The following is a 15,623-nucleotide window of genomic DNA, read 5'->3' as shown; positions in this document are numbered from 1 at the left end:
TCACAATTCTTCCATAGCATTATTCATGTTCACTAATGATAAGGGAGAACGAATGAATGTAGTTGTAAAGTTTTATTAAAATATGTTTAAAGCCTTTTTACGACTTTCACAATGGCAAACGTTTTTCATTTTTTTGGTAGATGTTGTATTCCTTCAGTTTTATTTTTTCCTGAACTGGACAATGTTTTGGGAGGCCTATTAGAGGGTTAAGACACATACAGTAAAGCAGAACCCTCATTCTTTGTTGACCGCACCAGGTCAAAACGCACCAGGTGCCAGAGCTTAGGTTGACTTTGTCCTCATTGTAGGACTGTCAACCTATCCACGTTCCATCACTGATGGAGAGGCCAAAACAGCACCAAGCAGCTGGCCTATGGGAGGATGGCTTTTCAAATGCCCACTTGTACTTTGGGGAATTGGTGAGAACAGGACCCATTAGCTTCCCAATAAAGCAAGAAACTACATGTGGAAATCTGAGCTAACTGGCACAATATTTCCTCCTATTCCAGTGATGTCTTGGTGCCCATTGTGGGGTGGCACCATGGGTAGCTGCCAGCCTGGCTTGCCCCTTGATCTATTTCTGCCCTCAGCCTCTGCGTTTTTTACTTTTCCCCACTGGTGCCCAGTGTCCTGATAATCTCTCTCCTGCACTCCACGAAATAGCTGTCAGTGACTTCATTCACATTCAGGTATAAGCATTTGACAACACCATAAAGACCTATATTTCTCGTGACATTTGGAACTTTAGTAAAGTACCATACTTACAGCTATACAGTTGGCATTTGTAGGGTGGATTTTTAGTTATCAGCCCAAAGAAGAGCATTGGTCAGAGTGACTATTTCCCATTGTCTTTGAAATGCACACTGTAGACCCTCTCTCCCCACTCTCTGGCCCTGCATCACTTCTCTAAGTGATGCCATTTGCTCAGGAAACACCTTGGAACACGTGAAGGTAAGCTCCAGGGTATATTTTCCATTTAACACTGTGAATCACCTTTGATCACTTTCTAACTCCTTATTCTGCCCTGCAGCCAACCTTCCAAACACTGTTTTTGCTACGTTTTCTTCCATTTTCATCTCGGCCCCTCTTTAGGTTTAATACTTGACTCTATTTGGCTTCTGTGAGCAGTAATTCTGACTCTTCACTCTGGCTAAGCTTTCCTGATGAGCATCCTTCCTGATTTCACTTGGCCTCTTATTTTGACTTCCCCAGGTCTTGTGAGTGGGGCTTGGGCAGCAAGTGAAGCAAAGCCAGAATATGCACCAGAGAGCCCCAGTCATATAGAACACATTACATGCTAGGGTAATGCTTAGACAGTCTGTCTGAGGGACCATTGGCTTATCTTCTGGGCTGCTGAACCAGTGGTGGTATGTACTGCTAGATGCCTACCAACATTCATTCTTCCTTTCTTATATCAGAACCACTGTATAACTTGGCTGGGGGTAGGGGCTTGAAGGAGGTACAGTGTGCTCAACTAAATATAAGACTATATCTCCTAAACTTCCTTGTATCTAGATATGACCATGTGAGTTGGTTCTGGTCAGTGATATGTAAGAAAGTTTCATTAAAAGGGACAGACACTAAGGAAATGTTTTTTCTCCTTCCAGCTCCTTAAAATAAATGCATGATGACTGGAGCTGCAGCAGTGATATTGGATCAAGAGGATAGAGGCTGTGTCCTGAACACAGTAAAACACAAAGATAAAATAGGGCTTCCCTGGTGGTGCGGTGGTTAAGAATCCACCTGCCAATGCAGGGGACACGGGTTCGAGCCCTGGTCCGGGGGGATCCCACATGCCGCAGAGCAGCTGGGCCCATGTGCCACAATTACTGAGGCCCAGGCACCTAGAGCCCACGCTCCGCAACAAGAGAAGCCACCACAATGAGAAGCTCGTGCACCACAATGAAGCATAGCCCCTGCTCGCTGCAGCTAGAGAGAGCCCAACGCAGCAGCGAAGACCCAAAGCGGCCAAAAATAAATAAAATAAATTTATTTTAAAAAAAAGATAAAATAAACATAGTTCTCTGATAGATTAATGGTGTCACCTTCTTAGACTATTTCTGAACTTCTTTTATGTGAAGATAATAAACATTTGCAGGTTTAAGTCATTGTCACCTGCGTTTTCTGTTATATGTTGCCAAACCTAAGCCAAACATATATACCAACAGCTTCCCTTCCCTTACTTTTATCTCGTTGCCACCTCTGAAAGGGAGAGGAATACCCTCTAGAATTGGTGATGACAACCCAAAGTCTTGGGTTACTCTTCTAGGCTGTTGCTGCCACCACGGCTGTTGAAGCAAAAGTGAAACACTGTTTTGCTGAAAGTTATAATAACATCCATGGCCATAGCTTCCAAATCCCAGTGTCCAACACGTTGGCATCTACCAGCAATAAATAAGTACTACTCCTCCCCTCCACCCTTTACCTGTGGAAGTGTCTCCTTCTTAGAAAATGTGCACCAAATCTTTGCATGCAAAGATTTGAAAATCACTTTATCAAAATAAAATAATTTGAAATCACTTTATCAAAGTCAATGTAGGAATAGACCTTTCGTGGGAATTCATAGATATATGCTGAAAAGAGTCTCTTGCTCAGATTCACTCTTCCTCCAGCCTTCAATATTTAATTTTTAAAATTTTTCAAAAATACAGAGAAGTTGAAAGAACGTTACAATGAATTTTACTCATACTCCTACCAAGGAGATTCAATAGCCATTAACATTTTGCTGCATTTGCTTTGCCTATACTTGTATATATTTAGAGCTAAATCTATATCTAGAGCAACTTTTTTTTTGGCTTACTATTTGAAAGTGAGTTGCAGACATCATTTTTTCACTCAACATATCCTAAATTTCCAAATTGTGTTTTATGTGGTCACGAGAGGGCCAAAGGCATATTTTCTAAGTGTTTACAGCCCAAGAGGGTGTGTGGCTTGGAAGGAGGTCTTCAGCCTTGGGGTGGGTCAGGTGAAAGCCGAGTACAAAGAAGCAGTGTTACAAAGTGAACAGCAAGGCTATCTGTATTTTGTTGGCCCAAATTAGGGAACTATTTCCTTTGTTCCTAAAATACTGAAAAGTCAACTAAACTCCACCAAATCAGTTCAAAAACATCTGAGCCTATAATGTTGACTCCTGGATATTTCTGGAAAGCCTTTGTTAAGTAGGGTGACCAAGTCATCCTGTTTTGCCCGGGACTTGGTTTTAGCATTAAAATCCTGGGAGAGCCCTCTGTCCCAGACAAAACCGGGTGGTTGGTTACCCTACTTAAAATAATTCTCTCACTTAACCTCCCTACTGAAAGAGTTGGCAATTATTTCTTCATTCACTTAACAAACCCTCACTGAACAGCTGTTGAGGTGGACCCCGGGCTAGGGTTAGTCATGTATTGGACGGTGACACGGTCTTTGCTCTGCAAGGATTTGACACTATCTGCTGTATTTGCCATGGGTAGTTAAACACAAATCTCTGTGTTTTAGAATTGACATTTCTTTTCTCTTCAGGGTTGCAGGTGAGAGAAAGAATGAGAATGGCTTTACAGAGAGAATAATCTGGATACCTAAACACACTTTGTCCAATTGTGGGGAGATTTAGCTGTCTTAACCTTACATTTCCAACCATGGTTCCTTAACACAGAAAAGTTAGTGAGGAAGATAAACTTGTGGCTACAATCTCTCATTGTCTCCTGAGAGCCTTCAAGCTATTAAGTTGCTCAGCGTCCTTTGAAGTAAAAGCAGGTTTTTCACAATCCAACAGTCCATTTGTGAAAAAAAAGCTGATGACAGATTCCTAGCAGGTTGTGCTTATGGCTTAGAATCAGTGTCTCCGTCCCTGAAGAAAGTGACAGTGTCACAAGTGCCACATTCTAGGCTTTATGGCCCAGGAGCTTTGAGCTTCTTTATGAAAGGGTACTACTTCTGAGGTAGGAAAATGTTCGCAGCCACCATGTCTTATTGTTTTAAAATGCTGAGAGCTGTCTGATCACTATAAGGCCAGGTGTTGGGTTTCTTCATGCCTGTGTTTCCAGCTCCAGCCCAGCACCTGGCTGGGAGGAGGGTCTCACTGAAATTGTTGTATCAAATAGATTTGGATGAAAAAGGGAGAAAAAAGAATTTAGATCACTTTACTAAGTAAAAAGTACAAATTGAAAAAATATAAGACACAAATATTTCAGTTAGAGTCTAGCATGGGTGTGAGCTGGCGAAACTGTAGGGAGTAGATGATGATTCCTGGTGAACTTGTCTTCTGCTCTGACTTGATTAGGTTTCTGTTGAAAATATTTAAGCAAAGATGCAAAGGTTACTGTTCTATTGTTTAATTAAACAAACAAAAGCCCCAGGCAAAAATTTGAAGAGCCTAAATTTGCACATTTTTACCTCTATCGGGCTGCTGTGCATTCTGCTTCTGTGGGTGAAAGGCCAGTTCTATGCTTCAGTTCTCAAATTCAAAACCTCTGAGGAGCTTTCTGCCCGTGGATGCTGCTGAGTAAGCATCGCTGAAGTCTCGCCCCTCCACTGCCATCATGTCTAAGTCAGAGTCACCCAAAGAGCCCGAACAGCTGCAGAAGCTCTTCCTCGGAGGTTTGAGCTTTGAAACAACCGATGACAGTCTGAGGAGCCATTCTGAGCAGTGGGGAACGCTCACAGATTGTGTGGTAATGAGGGATGCAAACACCAGGCGCTCCAGAGGCTTCGGGTTTGTCACGTATGCCACTGTGGAGGAGGTGGATGCGGCCATGAAGGCAAGGCCACACGAGGTGGATGGAAGAGTGGTGGAACCAAAGAGGGCTGTCTCAAGAGAAGATTCTCAAAGACCTGGTGCCCACTTAACTGTGAAAAAGATTTTTGTTGGTGGCATTAAAGAAGACACTGGAGAACATCACCTAAGAGATTATTTTGAAGAGTAGGGGAAAAATTGAAGTGATTGAAATCATGACTGACCGAGGCAGTGGCAAAAAGAGAGGCTTTGCTTTCGTAACCTTTGATGACCGTGACTCCGTAGACAAGACTGTCATTCAGAAACGCCACGCTGTGAATGGCCACAACTGTGAAGTAAGGAAAGCCCTATCTAAGCGAGAGACGGCTGGTGCTTCATCCAGCCAAAGAGGTCGAAGTGGTTCTGGAAACTCTGGTGGTGGTCGTGGCGGTGGTTTTGGTGGGAATGGCAGCTTTGGTCGTGGAGGAAACGTCAGTGGTCGAGCTGGCTTTGGTGGCAGCCGCGGTGGCGGTGGCTATGGTGGCAGCGGAATGGCTATAATGGATTCGGTAATGATGGAAGCAGTTTTGGAGGTGGTGGAAGCTACAATGATTTTGGCAGTTACAACAATCAATCTGCAAATTTTGGACCCGTGAAAGGAGGAAACTTTGGAGGCAGACGTTCTCGCCTCTGTGGTGGTGGAGGCCAATACTTTGCCAAACCCCGAAACCAAGGTGGCTATGGTGGTTCCAGCAGCAGCAGTAGCTATGGCAGTGGCAGAAGGTTTTGATTACTGCCAGGAAACAAAGCTTAGCAGGAGAGGAGAGCCAGAGAAGTGACAGGGAAGCTCCAGGCTACAACAGATTTGTGAACTCAGCCAAGCACAGTGGTGGCAGGGCCTAGCTGCTACCAAGAAGACATGTTTGGACAATACTCATGTGTATGGGCAAAAAAAACTCGAGGACTGTATTTGTGACCAATTGTATAACAGGTTATTTTAGTTTTTGTTCTGTGGAAAGTGTAAAGCATTCCAGCAAAGGGTTTTAATGTAGATTTTTTTTTTTTGCACCCATGCTGTTGATTGCTAAATGTAATAGCCTGATCATGATGCTGAATAAATGTGTCTTTTTTAAAAACAAAAACAAAAACAAAAACCTCTGAGGAATCCTATTACCAGCTCCCCTTCATAGAAACCAGCAGCCTTTGTTACAAAAGCTTAAGAACTGTCAGTAAATAGCTTGGGGACAAAGATATTCACTCACTGAGACTGTTCCGTGCCCTTGTTTGACTCACAACTATTATTATTCCCTGCAGACCAGGCACTACTATTACTCCCAGGTAACAGATGAGGAAGCGGAGCCTCAAGGAGCTTATGTGATTTGCTGAAGATCATGCAGCTAGTAAGTGATAGAATCTAGGTGTTTTAGTTCCCAAATCAGTGGTCATTCCATCAAGTTTCTCCTATTTTACACTGGAGACATGATGACGGATAAAGTATGGTTTTCAAGAAGGAAAAAATCATGACTCATATAAATATAAAATGAACATATGTCAAAGGTTTTCTGTAACTCACTAATTAATGAGGAACTGGTAAGACACTAAAACCAGTTTAAAGAGCACTGAAGAAGTAAGATATTTCGAGGCAGTGTTTGGTAAGATTGCTGGGTTAGATGTAAAACCGGTCAATGTCCAACAGGGCAATAAACTATTGCCTTTGAGGTTATCTTTTTAGTGAACATAAATTATTTACATCTCCACTGAACAAAATTCTACAAATTAACCTCTGTCCCCAAAGATTTGTGAAATAGCTCAATCAATAGGAAGTCAAGCTCAGCACCACAGTATAAGAACACCTTGTAATCTTTTCTGCCTATTTACAAGTTTCAGATAATTTCAGACGGTCTTTCAAACGTGACTTTTGATTGAGTTTGACAGATACATAAGAAAAAACTTTTTCTCCCTTTTAAGGAAGAAGGTACTTGTGCCATTCTCCTTACACACTGTAGAGTTTCCTTTCTTATGCCATTATTATTGTTGATATCTGATACATTACTATTGTTGACAAGTAATACACACGCCAGTTCAAAACCTGCAGGAAATCTGTCATCAGCTTTCTTATGAAAAGATAAAGCTGTGAAAAGCCTTCACATTTGGTAAGAAAACTGACTTTTGAAACACTATATGATTACTACCCGGAAAAGTCTTATGTTCTTGTAGTAACTCACTGAATTTCTAATTAATTGAAATTCTAAGGACAAAAGTGGATCTTTTCCTATATTAGACAACTAGTATTTACCTGATGAGATTTCTCTGTTATAGTGGAAAGACAGACCAGAGTTGGACTATCTGATTTTTGCCAGTTACATTAACTTATTTGAACCTTAGTTTCACTATCTCTAAACTGGTAATAATGCTAAACCACATGCATTCCTCAGTTTAAAAGTATTACTACGTGTTCTTTATCTCTGTATCATAAGTAGCAAAATATTTAACCAAATATAACTGGACCATTTTGATTTTTAAATATCATGCTATTTTCTGGTAAGATCTTCTTGGGGGGATAGAACTGCTTTGACCAACTAGCCACAGCTGATGAGGGTCCATCCATTTAACTTCCCCATAAAGTTAGAGGTTAACTTATAAAAGCTGATATGGTGTGTGTGTGTGTGTGTGTTTGACCTGACAGAAGATAACCCCAAATGTTATGGTATTATTGCTCTAAAGGAAGTTAATCAGTTTTATATCTAATCTGACATTCTCATTTTTGCATTCGTTTTCTCACTATTATAGCCTTATTTCTCAAATGCTCTTCTTGCCAGCTCTTTTGTCTTTCTACTGACCCCCTCATTCAGTAGTTAAGTAAAGCTTTGCTTTATGTTTTCTAATTGTGTGAAAAGTTGGGGTTTTTTAGAAGTACTTTTTTTTTTTTTTTATCAGTTTGAGAATTAAGCTTTTTTGGTGGGGGGCGGGGGGCGGGCCTCTCACTGTTGTGGCCTCTCCCGTTGCGGAGCACAGGTTCCGGACGCGCAGGCTCGGCGGCCATGGCTCACGGGCCCAGCCGCTCCGCGGCATGTGGGATCCTCCCGGACCGGGGCACGAACCCGTGTCCCCTGCAACGGCAGGCAGACTCTCAATCACTGTGCCACCAGGGAAGCCCGAGAATTAAGCTTTTAACAAACTAAACAGAAACAAACAAAAAACCCAACAACCCAAACTCGATTCCAGAATCTTGGAAGAACAACACAGATTTTCACCGAATAGTCCCAGAGACAGAGTGGAGGGGATTATCATGCCCAACTGCTAAAATGTGCCCTGTAAGTTCCTCTGTCTCCCCAAAGTCCCAGACACATAAGTAGCTGCCTAAATTCTGTTTGTCCCTCTCCCAGCTCAGTCTTCCAGTCCCCATAATCCCCAGGCTCTGCTGTTCTCACCTCTCTCCCCTCCTCTGGCAGACACACCCTAAGGCGACCCCCACTGAATGACATTGAATTTTATAATCTTCTCCTTGGGTGAGTGTGGGAGGAACCTGTGACTTGTTTCTAAGCAATAAAATATGGCTGATGTGATGAGATGTATTCCCATGACTTCATTTCATTATCTAAGACTGTTTTAGCAGATTGGAAGGAGACTCGCCTACTGGCCTCAAAGAAGCCAGCTGCTATTATGTGAACTGGCTATGGAGAGAGCCACATGGCAGAAAATGGCAGAGTCCTCTAGGAGCTAAGGGCCTCCATCCCATCACCACAAGGAACTCAATTCTCCCGACACCCACTTGAGCTCGAAAAAGGCCCCCAAGTACCAGGCAGGAACGGAAGCTGACCGGCTCTCAATGCAGCTGGTGAGACCCTAAGCCAGCTAAGCCAGCCTGGACTTGATCCTTTGTGAGTAGATCAAGAGAGATAAATCCACAGTGAGATAATAAATGGGTGAGGTTTCAAGCTGCTTAGTTTGGGTTAATTTGTTACAGAGCAAAACCCTCTCGTTCTTTTGGCTTCTGTCATTTGCATCCCCATAAACTTCCCCTTCTCAGGAAAACTAAAGGATCTTCCTTAGCACCACACTCCTGAGAAACCAGAGAGTTTGTGTGTGTGTGTGTGTGTGTGTGTGTGTGTGTGTGTGTGTGTGTGTGTGTGTATGCATGCATCAGAAACAGACCATAAGTCTCACTTCACCATCTCACTATATTAAGTTGCTCATTCCCCTGGTAAAATCTATTGACTAATAACCATCCAGATGCCAGTAGGCTGCTCTCCAATATGTGTGTGCATTTCTGCTTCCACAAGCAAATGGCAGAAGAGTCAATGTTGTTTGTTTCCTAATCTGATCATACCAGTTGTAAATGTTGTTGTAAATGTTATTTTAAATGACATAGTTAAATATTACATAAACTGAAAGTGGGAAAAAGGAATATTTTTTTTCCTATGAGAACTAGGAGAGGTTCTATAAGGAAAGTGCTGTCATATAAAGTAGAAAAGAGGAAAATAATAGAAATCTAGAAGGATATTGCTCTGAGATTACTTCACAATGTCTTTAAATTCTGGTTCTTTTTAGGGACCTGAACACTGCACATTGGTTGTTTATGTAAGGAAGAAGCTGTATAGCTCATTCTGCACTTCAGTTAAAACGAAAGGCCTTGTCCTTACAATACGTTTGATGAATGAAAATGAATATTTGAGATGTGTGTGTAATCTTTTATAATGCTTTCCCACTTTAATTGACTTTTTCAATTATTTGATTGTGCTAGATAAAAGGCTCCTTCTGAATTTTAATTTTAACACTTTGCCTGCTGTCACAATAAGAGTGCATACAAGAAATTCTGTTTTTAAGCAAAGGAATGTTTTGAGCTTACTGGCTGAAAGTATTTTAGGAAAAATCTAAGGCCTTGTCATAAAGCTAACTCTTGAATTCTACTGTTTATCTTAGAGCAGCAGCAAAAAGAGCTGAAAAGTTAAATGAGAGGTTTGACAACAAAACAGGAAAGTTATCTCCACGTGGTGGCTCTTGACATGTTTTCAAATGCATAACGTAACAGGGTTGGAAGATACTGTTATTGCTGACCTTGGCAAAGAATAACTGGCTATTGCGAATTAATTTATAAAAGGTAAATAACAAAGGACTCCCAGAGAGGACTTCCTCCCTCCCTCCCTCCCTCCCTTCCTTCCTTCCTTCCTTCCTTCTTCTTAGATCTATGGTTTATAACCCATATTTATCTTAAGGCATAATGAGATCCCAAACTTATTCCTGATGGCCAGTACAAGCACATACAACGATCATATCCCTGGAACTAAAAATTCAGACAATTGGTTTACCAGTGGGGACAGACTAATTGAAACTGGGACATTAACTTCTCTTCTGCTTTGGATTTTTATAAAGAAGGGCTTGTGACTGTTGCTAAGAGCATTAAGAATCTGAATTCAGGACACTGCCTGAAGAGTTGCCTGTAATATTTCTATTTTGTCCTTGGACAGGCCTTTGGAGAAGACAAATACCTCTCTTAGCCAAGGGAGTATTCAAAATCCTCCTCCAGAATCTGCAGAAAGGAGGCTGTTAGGAAGTGGGAAAAGAGCATAGTAGATTTGCTTCTGAGATTACTTTGCTTTCTGAGATTACAAAGACTCATGAAAGTGGCTTTCCAGACAATAGGCTCCTTCTTGGGCTCCAAGCTCTAGACACCTGTCCCTTCTTGCCCTGGTCCACCTCCAACCATGCACCTCCTCTGTGAGGCCAAGGGGACATGCCCACCCACAGCCTGCACCTCCCCTTCTAGACCATGCTCCTGGCCTCCAGGTCCTCAAAATCCCCACCCCAAAGGCCAGGGTCTGCTTCTGGGGCCTGAGCGGGACTTTCTCCTGGGTCATCCTCTCAAGGATTGACCATGATGCCTGTGCTTCCTTGACCCTGAGGGGTGGCTGTTCATAGGGTGACATGAATAGAGTTTAGAGGTGTGGGTGTCTGCATGTGTGAGTGCAAGGCCCCCTGAGTGTGGGACGGAGATAGGGATTGAGAGAGAAAGGAGCAGCTGCAGGCTGGAGGCTGCTCACCATCTTCTGATGCAGAACACTGAGGAACCCATGATTTCTCAATTCAGCCTGGAAGTCCAGGTCCTTATGAAGGTATATTTATCATGGCAGTAGAATAGAATGTACACTTCATTTAGCAGCTTGTTACCTTAATTTATAAGTTTTACATATACTTTTCTATAAATAGCATGCCGGTCTTCACTGCACTTTGTCCCACACTCTGCATGTAGTTGTACTGCTGATAACAATACAAATTAATACAACCCCTATGGAGCAAGCTGGCAACATCTATCAAAATCAGGAGACACTGCTTTGGGAAATGTTCCCGGTGTTCTGCTCACTTGCTGCAAGTAACAAATCCTTCTTTCTCCCCGCCAAAAAAATCTATCGAAATTATAAATGTGTACTCTATGGCTCAGAAATTCCACTTCTGGGAATTGCACAGATGAATTTGTACAATTGCAAAGCAAACTATATACAATGCAATTTTGAAATAACAATTGAAAACAACACATGTTCATCATTAAGAGGTAGTTAAATAAGTTAGGGTACATCCATACAATGGAATATCATGCAGCTGTAAAAGAAGATGTGGAAGTTCTCTATGAACTGATGTGGAAAGATTTTCGACATTTATTGTTAAACATAAGAGCAAGCTACAGAGCAGGGAGGGAGAAAAGACAATGGATTCATATTTGCTTGTACTTGCAAAAAGAAAGATTGGAAGAAATGAATAGAAATTATTACTTTTGTTTATTTGGGGATGTGAGCAAGATTATATACCTTTGTATGTTATTTTTATTTTTCAACTCCATGAATGTATTATCTATTAAAAATATAGGTATATGTTTTTCATTTTTATTTTAAAAATAAATGTCATTTTTCTAAAAGTTAACAAATAAAATATTTTCCATTTTTATTTCTCAAAGGAAGCAATATATATATTATAAAAGAAAACTGATTTCCAAAATGTGGTTTGAGCCCTGGAACTCTCAATAAAATGAGCACCTCTGTAAGCCAAGGCAGGCAGCTCTCCCACTGGGGGGGCAATCTCTGACCCCACCCAGGTTCCAGGCAGCGCGGGGCTCCTGGGCACACCATGACCGCACTGTACCCTTACTCGGCCCCTCAGTCTTGGGACCCTCCCCCTCGGTGTCCTGTCTCGTTTCTCCCCTCCTCAAAGCTCCCCACACCCTCTCTCCACCCAGGGGCTCATGCACAATCTCCTAAAGAGGCCAGAAGAGGGGGCCTCTGAGCAGCTTCTCCTAAACCCAGGGCCTGGTTATCCTCTCTCGGCATGGGGTGGGGTTGGGAGCCAGGAAAAAGCTCCGAGAACACAAATAGTCTCCTTCATTCTGATTCTTCTGCAGCAGCAAACACCGAGCATGACTGAATATCGGAATAAAATTGTGTACTTTACGCAGACGAGGAGCTGCTCTAGGGGATTCTAAAAGCCTCTTCACAGCCTTTTTGGCTGAGAACATGGACTTAAAGAACTCCCCTGTTTCCAAGAAAACCACTGTTGCAGGGGAGTCGGCTACTTCTGTTTGGCACCCTGAGGCCCAGAAGGGGCCTCTGGAGGCCTGAGGGAAGTGGGTGGACTAGGACTGTATCCAGGACGCCTGGGTCTCCGGCCACTGCCTTGGTGGCAGCTCCCAGCCCAGGCCTCTGGGGTGTCCACGCCCCCATCCTGGGCAGAGGCTGCTGGCAGCGGCACATAGGGAGCCACTGAGACCCAGAAACTCAGGACAATGACCATTTTCTCCAAGGGATGCCAATCCCCACTTCCCTAGGACTCAAAGCAGCATGGAGAGGAAGGGCGGTTAGTAGGAGTACGTCTGGTCTGATGATTTCCTTCCTACACAAGGACCCATGAGTTTCCCTGCTCCGAGAGGGAAGGGGGCTCGAGCCTCCTTGGTAAAGTTCCTCAGAGGAGAAGCTAGAATTTTAACAGGGTTGGTGGTGTAGAGGGTGGTTACCAGTGCTTTCGGTGAGAGTAACACTGCTGGGGGGGTGGCGCTTTTTATGCCGTTTTGCACATTTAAATATTGTATGTTTCATTCTATATCCTGTTTGTTGTTTTTTCCTTAGTTCATCACATCCTTCTTCACTGTCTCAAAGAAGGATCAAGAGCAGGCCTTTAACAGACTCCAGTCTTGTCTGCTCAAGGGGAACCTAGTGCAGGGATGTAAACCCAGGACTGGGCATTGCTCTTCACTCATGACAGGGCTCCTGCTTCTTAAGGTCCAGCTTCCCGGCTGTTGCCTTTGGTGTGAGAGACTGAATATACAAAACAGACAATGACCAGACTACACATAAGTATAGAACTCTGACCCACAATCTGCAGCAACCGGTGGAGAAAACCAGCTCAGTATCTACAATAAGCAACCCAGGAAGCCAGTTTGCTATCTATAGGTCAGACTTGTAGAAAGTCAGGCCGTATCTCTAGTAATTGCTCCAGGAAGCCAAACAGTAAGCCCTGTAACAATTGACCCCAGATGGCCAGGACTTGATTAATAACTGACAGCTTCCCTAAGTTTTGTCCCCACTTCCAATTTAGGACCAACCTGAGAAAGTGAAATATGCACTTCTAACCAATTGTAAGATGCTGTGCTTCTAGGTAGCCTGCCATAGCTTCCCCATGCCAGCCGCCTCTGATCAGGGCACACTGGAAGACTTACCCTTTTTCCAAAGCTCTCCCACTCCTCTGCCTGCCTTTGAGTCTCAGCGAACACAAGTGAGAGATGGTGGCTGACTCCCTTGCTGTAGCAATCCCTGAGTCAATTGCCTTTGCCTGTTTCACATTTGGGCAGCCTTTGTTTATTTCCATGATTGCCACAGTTTTCCAAATCTCCCTAATTCTCACATCTAACCCAAAGGCAACACTTGAAGGCTAACAATGATTACTCAAAATATTTATGTCTTTATTATTTACTTAATACATGTAAATATTTTTTAAAGTTTTCTGAGGCGGGGGAAAAGGATTAAAGTATTTGAATGTTGGGAACCTGGAAGTATATACACGTGTGTCTGTATTTTGATTCTTATAAAATTGTTCCTCATAAAACTTTTTTCATGTATGTTTTCTTTTAACGTAAACATGACAATATCTCAGTCTACTGGTGTGAATTTACAGAGCTGATTATAGACATTTTGGAAGGAGGTCAGCACTGGAGGAAATAACACTGGCTTGTTGATCAGTAACCTCTTTTAGTTTAAGGATTGAGTTTGTAGCCGCTGAAAGTGGTACATGCACAGTTGCAGTTTTCAGTTTCACCAGAGGATGGCGTCCATAGTTCTCTAATAGGCTTTGCCAGGATGCTTCGGCATCCTGTCAAGCGGCATCTGAGAGACATTTTAAAGACTGGTTACCTAAACTGTTAACCAAATTAAGGTTTTTATTATTAATTCAGCTTTACATACAGTTAAAAATGAGTATAAGTCTATAACATCTTCAGAACAATTTATGCCAAAGAATAAAGCAGCCTGAAATGGAGAGCTACTTATTTCCTGTAACTGTACTCTCACTTTATATTTAATTTATACAACTTTCAAAAACCAGTTTCTACAAGTCAGATCTTTCAAAATTTCCATTTTCTTGCCATCTGCTGCTTTGTAGATCAGCCATTTAATATTAAAACTTGCTCAGAAGCTGTGCTCTTTAATACACGTACTAGCTCATCAGGTGATTCCTTAGTTGAGCTGTTTGCTCCTAAGCTGAGAGGGAGAGTCCAAGTCGCCGGTCTGTCTTCTCGGCTTCCCTGGCGGACTTGAGTCAAAGGTATGGTCATTTTCTGGTCTCCTCTTCCTTGACTCCCCTCATTTGTTCAATGGTGTCTTCTGAACAGGAGTGACCATAAATTTTCCTCCTTAAACTCTGTATCCTGGAGACTCAAAAGCTGTCTGGAGGTAGTAGAAGTCTTTGCTCAGAAACCGTGCTTCTCTTTGGGAAGATGACCCCAACCTCACTTATATCATATAATCCACTCAAAGGCAACCACAATCAACTCACATAAACTCTTTTAACATAAGTTGAATCCATACATGGGAGGTTTTGATGTGCCGGGAAGTGGGAACAGTGAATTTATAAAGTGCTAATAAAATGAGGATGTCATAGAGGTTCACAATCCTTTATCTGAAATTTTTGGGGTCAGATGTGCTTTGGAATTCAGAATGTTTTGAATTCATAAATTTAATCCAGTGTATATACTGCATATTATGTAATACTCCAGAAGGGTCTAGGGCAACTCTCCATAATCAAAACATTACTACTTCTACAGAGAAACATGAATATTCACATTAAGTGGGATGAAGACTAAATGGCCTCATGTCATGTCATGTCAGATTTTGCCTCCAAATGAGCTAGGAAAAACCTTTGGTTATAGGAGATTTTTGGATTTGGGGAATGCAGATAAGGTATTGTGGAGCTATATTAGGTGATTTTCATGTGCTATGTCATTTAATCCTCACAGGTGTCCTATGTTAACCATAAGTATATAAGAATATGGGGAACCTGAGGATCAGAGTGGTTAAGTAACTTTCCCCAGGTCACACAGCAGAGCCAACATTCAAACCTTGGCCTGATTCCAAAAGGCAAAATGTTGCATTATCTTCCACATTTACTAATAATACTAAATATTCTAAAATACTAAAAAAACTTTAACTTCCTTGCCAATTTTGTTTTTTTACCTATATTTTGCACTATTCTTTATTTTCTTTGGGGTCCATGACAGAGAATATGAAGGCATAGTGAATTATTCCACCATGATGGATGGAGGTAAAGCCCCTCCCTGGCATCTTCACAGAGCAGCCTTGCCTGGCTGCAATGCTGAAAAGCAAACAGTCAACACTGCAAATGGCAGATTTTCCAGTGGTTAGAGATTCCTGTTGTGCCCTTGGTCCACACAGCTAAT

General features: G+C 42.3%; 1 pseudogene; it reads left to right on the top strand.

The window, feature by feature from the left end:
- The first annotated feature begins 4,517 nt into the window (after positions 1–4,517).
- Positions 4,518–5,563, top strand: LOC102982242 (heterogeneous nuclear ribonucleoprotein A1-like; annotated as a pseudogene).
- Positions 5,564–15,623: the final 10,060 nt, after the last annotated feature.

This window comes from Physeter macrocephalus, chromosome 5 (genome assembly GCF_002837175.3).
Source record: "Physeter macrocephalus isolate SW-GA chromosome 5, ASM283717v5, whole genome shotgun sequence".
In the NCBI taxonomy this organism is placed as follows: Eukaryota; Metazoa; Chordata; class Mammalia; order Artiodactyla; family Physeteridae; genus Physeter; species Physeter macrocephalus.
Note: the sequence above shows the minus strand (reverse complement) of the source record. Positions and strands in the feature narration are given on the sequence as shown.